Consider the following 8,481-nt stretch of genomic DNA (forward strand, 5'->3'; position numbering starts at 1 on the left):
GAAAAAAAAAAAAAAAAAAGCCAACACCACCATAAAAGTTGAAACATTGTATACTTAAACTGATTTATGAATGACAAGTGATTTTAATTGGAGCTAAGCTTTGGAATTAGTGTGACGTAGAAAACCTTCCTACCTTAATAATAATTGAAATTTATGGGGTAGTTTAAAAGTATTGAGCCACAGTGCCCATGAGTGCCGATGAGATATTACGATTATGATCAAAATTTTATAGGTATTTATGGAGATGGATAGTAGTTTGAGATTTTCAATATATCTTAAAATTATGAATGATTTAAGATTGTTTTGAGGAGTCACGATAAAAAAAAATTGTGGGTCCTTTCCCATATTGTTATAAGAAAAATGTTTAAAAGGAGACCGGATAATGTAGGGACAAAGAGGTCAATTATTAAACCTTAAGCAAAGTTTAGAGAATTTAACTCAGAGGACAACGTAATGCATGGAGCTCGAAAAACTATTAATCTAGTTGATGGAAGTAAATCAGTCATCTAGAAGAAAGTGAGAAAGTTGAAATTAAGGTCAAGTATTGAACGTTTTCCAACCATAGTGTCCACATGAATATGAGAAAAGTTGAAATTAAGGTTAAGTATTGAACGTTTTCCAACCATAGTGTCCACATGAATATGATTTTAATGAAGCTTTGAGCCACAAACCTACTAAATGAATTTTGTTGCTTACGAAATTTTTAGAGAATACTTAATATGATATGATAGGGTTATGTACGAAATTTGGTGGTCATAAGATTATGATAAAGACTAAACCAAGGGTCGATGAAAAATGACTAAAATGCCCTTTACAAAACCGAATGGTTTAAGTTGATGGATCATAAATTAAATAATGTGCTAATATTTTATCTATTTCAATTTCTATCCATTACTTACAACGTGTATCTAAATATATGCCAAGGGCCGGTGGGTACCAAACGTATCACATGCACTCAAAAATTTGCTTTTTTGTTGTTAATCTTCAAAGAAGAGTGCAATTTACTTTGCCGTCTTGCTACTCCTTATCTCCTTTAAATGCCAATCATAATTACTCATAAATGCAATGAATAATTACACATCATAAAAAAAGAATAAGCATCAAATTCACTCTACTTTCTTTTTTTAATATCATTACCCAAAATTAATGTACAAACTCAAATTCACACGTCACATGATCAACACCAAAACTGTCTTACTTATCAATAAGAGGATTACCATTTATGGAAGAAATAATTGGATTTCAAGCTTTAACTAACTATATATGAACCTTTTCTTCTTCTCCCATGGCCAGAGAATGCATCAATTGTGCAATGGGTTTGGACCATTAGGAACACGCCGCTTCTCAACCCCGTAGAGCGGATCAACGTCGTCTGCAGCAGAGTCGGGCGGTTCGAGTTTGACAGCGGGTCGTGAATGCTTTCTGGGTCGATTTGGCTGCGGGTGGGGAAAAAAGGGAGTGAAGTCAACCTTGCTAGCCAGTACTTTCCTTGTAGTCAAGGGATGGTTAGAAGAGGAAGAATAGGAAAATGTGATGTTTGGTATTGATTTGCAATTCATTTTGGCGTTGAAGATGTTTAGTTGATGAAGTAATATGAGAAGAGAGATCCAAAGCATGGTAAAAAGGAGGTGTGAAATTTTCAATGTCATGGAGGAAGAAGAAGGAGAAAGAAGAAGGGTTTGAAAGGGAAGCATGGATCACTAAATTCAATGAAAAGGGGTTATTGTGAGAAAGTTAAGGGAAGAAGCTTAAAAATGCTACCTTTTTATTCTGTGAGAGAGACAGAGAGAGACAGAGAGAGAGAGAGAGAGAGAGAGAATAGTAGACCCTATATTTCATAGAGCCGTCTAGGGAAAGGTTTCTAAGGTGTGGACGTGTTGCAATTGTGTCTTGGACATGTGCCTTTTTAATACAAAATTTGTATTGAAGTATATATTGAATAATATTGAGCATAAAGACGAAGGATCTATTGAGTCATGATGTTTGATATTGGTTGAAATTATAAAAGCTTACCGTCCAAAGTAAGCTACTTGAAGAATTTGGTAAGAAGTAATTATAGATACGAAAGCTTTAAACAATTGTATACACAATGTTCTTGGGTTACAATATAATGATTAGTCAAACTGAAAAAGAAAAAAAAAAATTTGGTCGGCTTCTTTGACATGGTTTGACTTCCGTTAATTCAATTGGCTAGCTCAAACCTATTTGAACTGTCTCAATATTGTTTCTGGTGTACTTTAGGTTAAATAATGTATGTATAGCTACTCTTTTGGATAACTGATAATATTTAATACTATTTGGGATTAATTTTAGGATGGTTAAAAGGTGATTAAATTTTAAGCTTGATTTTTTGAATGACAAGAATGACTAGAATATTATTGGTGAACTAGAATTTTGTTGAGCATGCATCTAGAATTTAGTTAAGATTAGAGTGCTATAACTAGTGTGGTTTACATGTAGAGATAGAGGTTAAACCTATATGCACCGAGAGATTGGTTAATCTGAAGGGTTAATCCAGAACGTCCTGGAATTGAAAAATAGAATTTAAACTGCATGAACGCCCCTAAGAATCGGTAGACTTTCACAGTGTCTTAACATGGTTTAAATTGCTTACAAAATCACGAAACTAGTTGAGTGTAGAGTCGGGTTAGGGTCGATGCTCTAATCCCATTAAACAAGTTCTTGAGAAGAACTACAAACTATATGGGTAGGTAGCTCAAGATATAGATCCTATTGAGTGTAGAAACAGGCGAACCTGTAAACCAGTCTGTAAGGACCCTAAATTTCTATATACTTAGAGTTACTATTAATATCTTATGTTCATCTCTTATGCGGAAATATAACTCTTAAAAGAAAACTTTATCTATAGTATAAATGTTGAAAACATTTAAAACATCCTCGCTCAAGAAAATACATCCATCGTCTTACTTGTTTAAATACAAAATACTGAAATTTAGAGAAAAAAAAAAACAAATACAAAATAATTTTAAACTATGGAATGAAAAACAACCTATTCTAATCTAAGACTAGGAATTTAAATATGAGTCTACCTTATGCATTTCCACAGTCTCTACTCGCAATGTCGCCGTCCTCCGTACCTGTGTGTCTTGCCTTTACCTAAAAAATGATGTGGCTCATGGCCCAAGTAGTTCGAAAAATACTCAGTAAGTGACCCCACTGTAGGGGGCCATGCAAATGCAAACACATGCAATCATGCTCTTGGGATCTATCTTTATCTAGGGGTGACATCTAGTCTCAAACTACTATGGATGTGTAGTACTTCGCTACACACGACCTACACGTGCGAGTGTGAATCTCCAGGGGGTTTGCACACCCACTGGACCCTATCTGGTCAAGCTACTCTGTAGCGACGTCATGGGGTCAATGAAACCCTAGTGTCATTCTCCCCATGAACTTCTTTATCATCATACTATGCGCGTCTGCACTGATCATCTCTAGGGAAAATATCCCTATGCTTATGAACAACATGCATAAGGTCCCTCTAATTTCCATCTTAACATCTCTTCTAACACAACCCTCTGTACTCATCTCTTTGTTACAACATCCTTATAATATAGAAAATTTCAACATATTAAGACAAATGTCATGCAATCATCATACTCATCATATCGCCAAAAAGTGCATCAAGCATATCAAGTACGTCATACATCGAAATAATATTATGCACATCATCATGCATCATAACTCAAACATCATTATACTCATACATCATCATATACTAGTATACGACATCATACAATATAGCTCATACATCATACATTGTAACTCTTACAATTTCTAGCCTATTCTATCGTAAGGCCACTTACTTGGTTGGCCTTGGCCAAAATTCTATCTAGATTCAAATTTGGTTGCTTTCATCCTTCGAATTCCTTCTCACTTATATCGTGCATTCACCTATTTTGAATATGAACTTAATTGACTCAATAAAATATTGAATTCCATGTTTTTATTGTTTCTATATTGTGTTTGGTAATAAAACTTAAATTAAAAAAAAAAAGTGAATATTATTTCCTATTCATTGGATCATATTTCCATATTTTTGCCAATTTTCTTTTCTTTCCTAAAAATGATTATGTATCATGAATCAATTTACAAAACCGAGTGAATAGTTATTGTTATTTAATTTCTAACTAAAATCTAATAAGGTACAGCATGAGGAATAAAATGAAAATAAAAGAAAATGAATTATTTAACTAACCTATTGTGCACAAAGGAATTATTGATAGGACTAGAGAGGTATTTGGAAGAAGTAGAGAGATTAAGGAAGAGATGGTCAGTTTCTTATTTTCTTCTTATTTATTTTATTATTAGTTTTTTTTTTTTTGTTGTTACATAGTCTTGGTTGGACAAGGGACTACATGGGTAGGTGTTAGGATGAGAACCACTATTGAGCGTAGAAACGAGTCAAGGCTGACGACGCAACTTCGTAAACTGATCTTGGAAGAGATTAAGGACTACACGGGTAGACGATCAATGAAGAATCAATTGAAACTTCGAGACCTATACAATAGCTTAGAGCAGAGTAAGGGTGAACTCGAACTTCTTATAGACCAAAGAGAAATCGTGAGAATCTACTCAGAGAAGGAAACAATGGGAGAACACTAATGGTTGCTTAGTGAGTCATATTTTTATACTCACATTTTTTTTATCAAATTTAAATTTAAATTTTATTTTGCTTTTATTTTTTTTAAATTTTTTTAGCTTTAGTCCTTTTAGTCTTTTAATTTTTGAAGTCTCAAAAATCAAGTCGTGACATTCATATCGGTGTGGTGCTATGTGTCACAGTCGTACTTTTCCAACAACGAGGTGTCATGATCTTGGCATGCTCATGACAAATCTTATGAGAAACTCAAACCCCATAATCATTTTTCGCTCGTCTTAGTGGTTTCATCAAATCTTGGGTGAGGTTCCCCTTCGCTAACCCAAACACAACTTATGTGGAATCCACGTTTGCTTTGTCACACATGCCACACATGCTACTTATAAGTACATGTTCAATCCTCTGCAACTCTAGCCGACTTGCCTCTACACTAGGTCAAGTCATATGGCTCGACCTTGCTTAATCTTCTCTAGGCCAAGGTCTCTCATATTCACATCGCATCTCATCATCTTGGTTCTAAATGACACGACTATGAGTCATGATGTCATCTCATGTCTCGAGACAATTTGACCAACTTGATTTGCTTAGACATGTCTATCAAAACTAACCCATGTATCACTCATTTTGTTGGGGCCTCCCCAATTTTCATTGGCCATGAACTTTTTCATGTCCATGTCATGTCATTTACGGACTCCTCCATATCAAATAATGGGTGCATATACTAACCTCCACCACAGAGGCAGAGTGGGGGTTGTAACGAGAAGGAAATTAAATAAAAAAAATGGTCTTCGTGGTCGCCAGAAAACTACCGCTGAAGTTCCACGACCAATACGGAAATGCATCCCACGATCCACACAATGCGCCCCTCCCTTCTTCAGACTTCAATCTCATCTCGGACGCCTGTAGAGAGGAAGAAAAAAATGAAAGAAATCGAGAGTGAGAGAAAGCGCCGAAGTTTTTTGGCGAGCGTCCAACGAGATACCCACGACCTCGAAGCGTCGTATCCGATCGTTACTCCGAGCAAACCAAACCAAAAACACCCCTTCGGCTTAATATACACCCACACAGAGCAAGTACATGTCACGAATCGCCATCGCCACCGTCGGAAAAAGGGAATCCGAAAACCAGATTTTTAAGGAAGTGAGATCTACTTCCACGGATGTCCAACGATCAAGAAATTTTGTGGGAAAGAGAAGGAGAGGCAAATAGAGAGGAAGAGGAGGAAAAAGGGCGGAAAAAGACGTCAGAAATGACTAACAGAGGAGAGAGAAGATCGGCCTCGAAAATCGTAGGAAATTCGGTGAGGAAGAAGGATCCATCGGATCCGGGTAAACCTGAACCGAAAACCCGGCCTGCAACCAATCCAGCCCGGAACCAGAGGCCCAAATTTCTGCTCAGTCAACCTTTCGACCCTTTAGCTCACGGTCCAATTTGTCGGAGACTAGAGGCCATTCCTAGATGAGCTAAAGATAGGTGCCTAAATCATGATTGCATGTGATTGCCATTATCATGACCCTCATGGTGGGGTCACTCATTGAGTATTCCTTCAAAATACTCAGGTCATGTGCCATATCATTTTTAGGTAAAGGCAAGCTGGGGTCACTCATTGAGTATTCCTTCAAAATACTCAGGTCATGTGCCATATCATTTTTAGGTAAAGGCAAGCCACCCATGTACAGTTGACGGCCGCCCATGTATTTCATAAATTCTTATTTAAGAAAAGTAAGATTTATATTGCTAAATGCTCTATAAGAGATTTGCTTTTGAGAGAAGCACATGGTAGTGCCTTAACGGGGTATTTTAGGATTAATAAAACTTATAATATATTGCATAAACAATTCTTTTGGCCGAAGATGAAGCATGATGTTCATAAGTTTTGTAGCCAATGTTTTAAATGCAAAGAAGCTAAATCTAGATCACAACCAAATGGATTGTATACGCCTCTAAATATACCTAATGAACTTTGGTCAATATATCTACTGATTTTATTTTTGGTTTGCTGCACATAAAAAGGGTAAAGATAGTATTCTCATTGTGTAGACAAATTTAGTAAAATGACTCATTTTATTGTATGCCATAAGAAGATGATGCAAAACATGTTGCTGACTTATTTTTTTAAGGAAATAGTAAGATTAGATAGAATCCATAGAATAATTGTTAGTGAAAGGGATGTTAAATTTTTAGGTCACTTTTAGAAATTATTGGAGGGGTAAAATTGGTACAAAGTTATTGTTTTCAACTACATGTCATCCTCAAACTGCTGGGCAAATTGAGGTAGTTAATAGAACATTAGGAGCGCTCCTTAGGGTTATTATTTCTAAGAATATTAAGTCTTGAGACGAATTGCCATTTGTAGAGTTTTCATATAATAGAGAAAAATAGAGCAATTAGTAGTACCAATCATTGTTCTCCATTTGAAGTTGTTTATGGATTTAATCCACTTACGCTTCTTGATTTGCTTCCTATTCCTTCTAATATTTGTGTGAGTGAAGTAGCCACAAGTAAAGCAGATTTGATCAAAATATTTCTATGAATGAGTGCTCAATCTTGAATGTTGAAGAAAAGGAGCATATAGCACTATACATACAGGATTAAAACCTAACCTCTAATTTGGAAACTCTAGTTGGGCCGTTTGACTAAAACTGAGTCACAATCAATAATTTTTGTACAATTTTGTGAGAAACGTTGAAATTTGTCGATTTTGATTCTTACGATTGGCAGCCAGTATCCAAAAATGGTTTCGCTCCTGTCAAGTTTTCATTCATCCAACGTCGGGTTCCATTAGTGGCTCTTTGCTCGAATTGTAGGGTAGTTTTGAAAAGCTTCCTTCTCTTTCCAATATCTTAATATTTCCATTGGAAGTAGTGCTTGGACTTGAATGTTGAATATAGAGAGCCTATAACACTATACATGTTGGATTAAAATCTAAACCCTAATTTGGAAACCCTGGTTAGACAAATAAAAAAAAAAAACTAGGTCATAGTAGATAATTTTTCGACAATTTTTTTAGGAACTTTGAAATTCGACGATTTTGACACTTACGATCGGCAGCCAAAACCCAAAAATAGTTTCTCCCGAAAAGTTTTCGTTCGACCAATGTTGGGTTTCCATCCATGGCTATTTTCTCGAGTGCTAGGGCAACTCAGAAAAGTTGCTTTCACTTTCCAAAATCTTAATATTCCCCTAGCAAACAATGCTCGGACTTGAATGTAGAAGAAAGTGAGCCTTTTGCACTATACGTATGAGATTAAAACAAAAATCCAAATTTGGAAACCTTGGTTGGACCGTTGGAGAAAAACTTAGTCACAGTCGATAATATTTCGACAATTTTGTGAGCATTATTTAGGTTTACACGTTTTAATTAGTTTGATTAAATATTTTACTTTGACCATTTGACAAACACGTCGAATGGATTACCAATTTTGTAGGCGACCATTTTAAAAGAAATGGCACAGATTTAGTTTGCCACTCATAGTCATTTTTAGAGGATAGTTAATTGTTTAAATAGGTGAATCTCTTGACAAAAAAAAAATCACCTCCTTTTTAGCAAATCAAATTGCAATTCTCTCTCTCTCTCTCTTATTTTTACGCGTTCTATTTTCTTCCAACGACTTTCCTCTCTCTTCCCGTCAAACAATTTCCTCTCACACCAGAAAAGGATTTCCCTTCGAGTGTCGAAAAACAACAAGTGGTATTAGAGCCTGGTTGAAGCCATCGGTGGTATATCATTACAAAAGAGCCAATCTTATCAACAGTCAAGTTGAATAGCTCAAGTGGTTAGAGCGTCGACCTAATAACACACAGGTTTTAGGTTTGAGTAGAAGAAAATGCAAAGCGCGAAAATACACACATCGTGCAGT

This window comes from Cucurbita moschata, unplaced genomic scaffold (genome assembly GCF_002738365.1).
Source record: "Cucurbita moschata cultivar Rifu unplaced genomic scaffold, Cmos_1.0 Cmo_Scf00056, whole genome shotgun sequence".
NCBI lineage: Eukaryota > Viridiplantae > Streptophyta > Magnoliopsida > Cucurbitales > Cucurbitaceae > Cucurbita > Cucurbita moschata.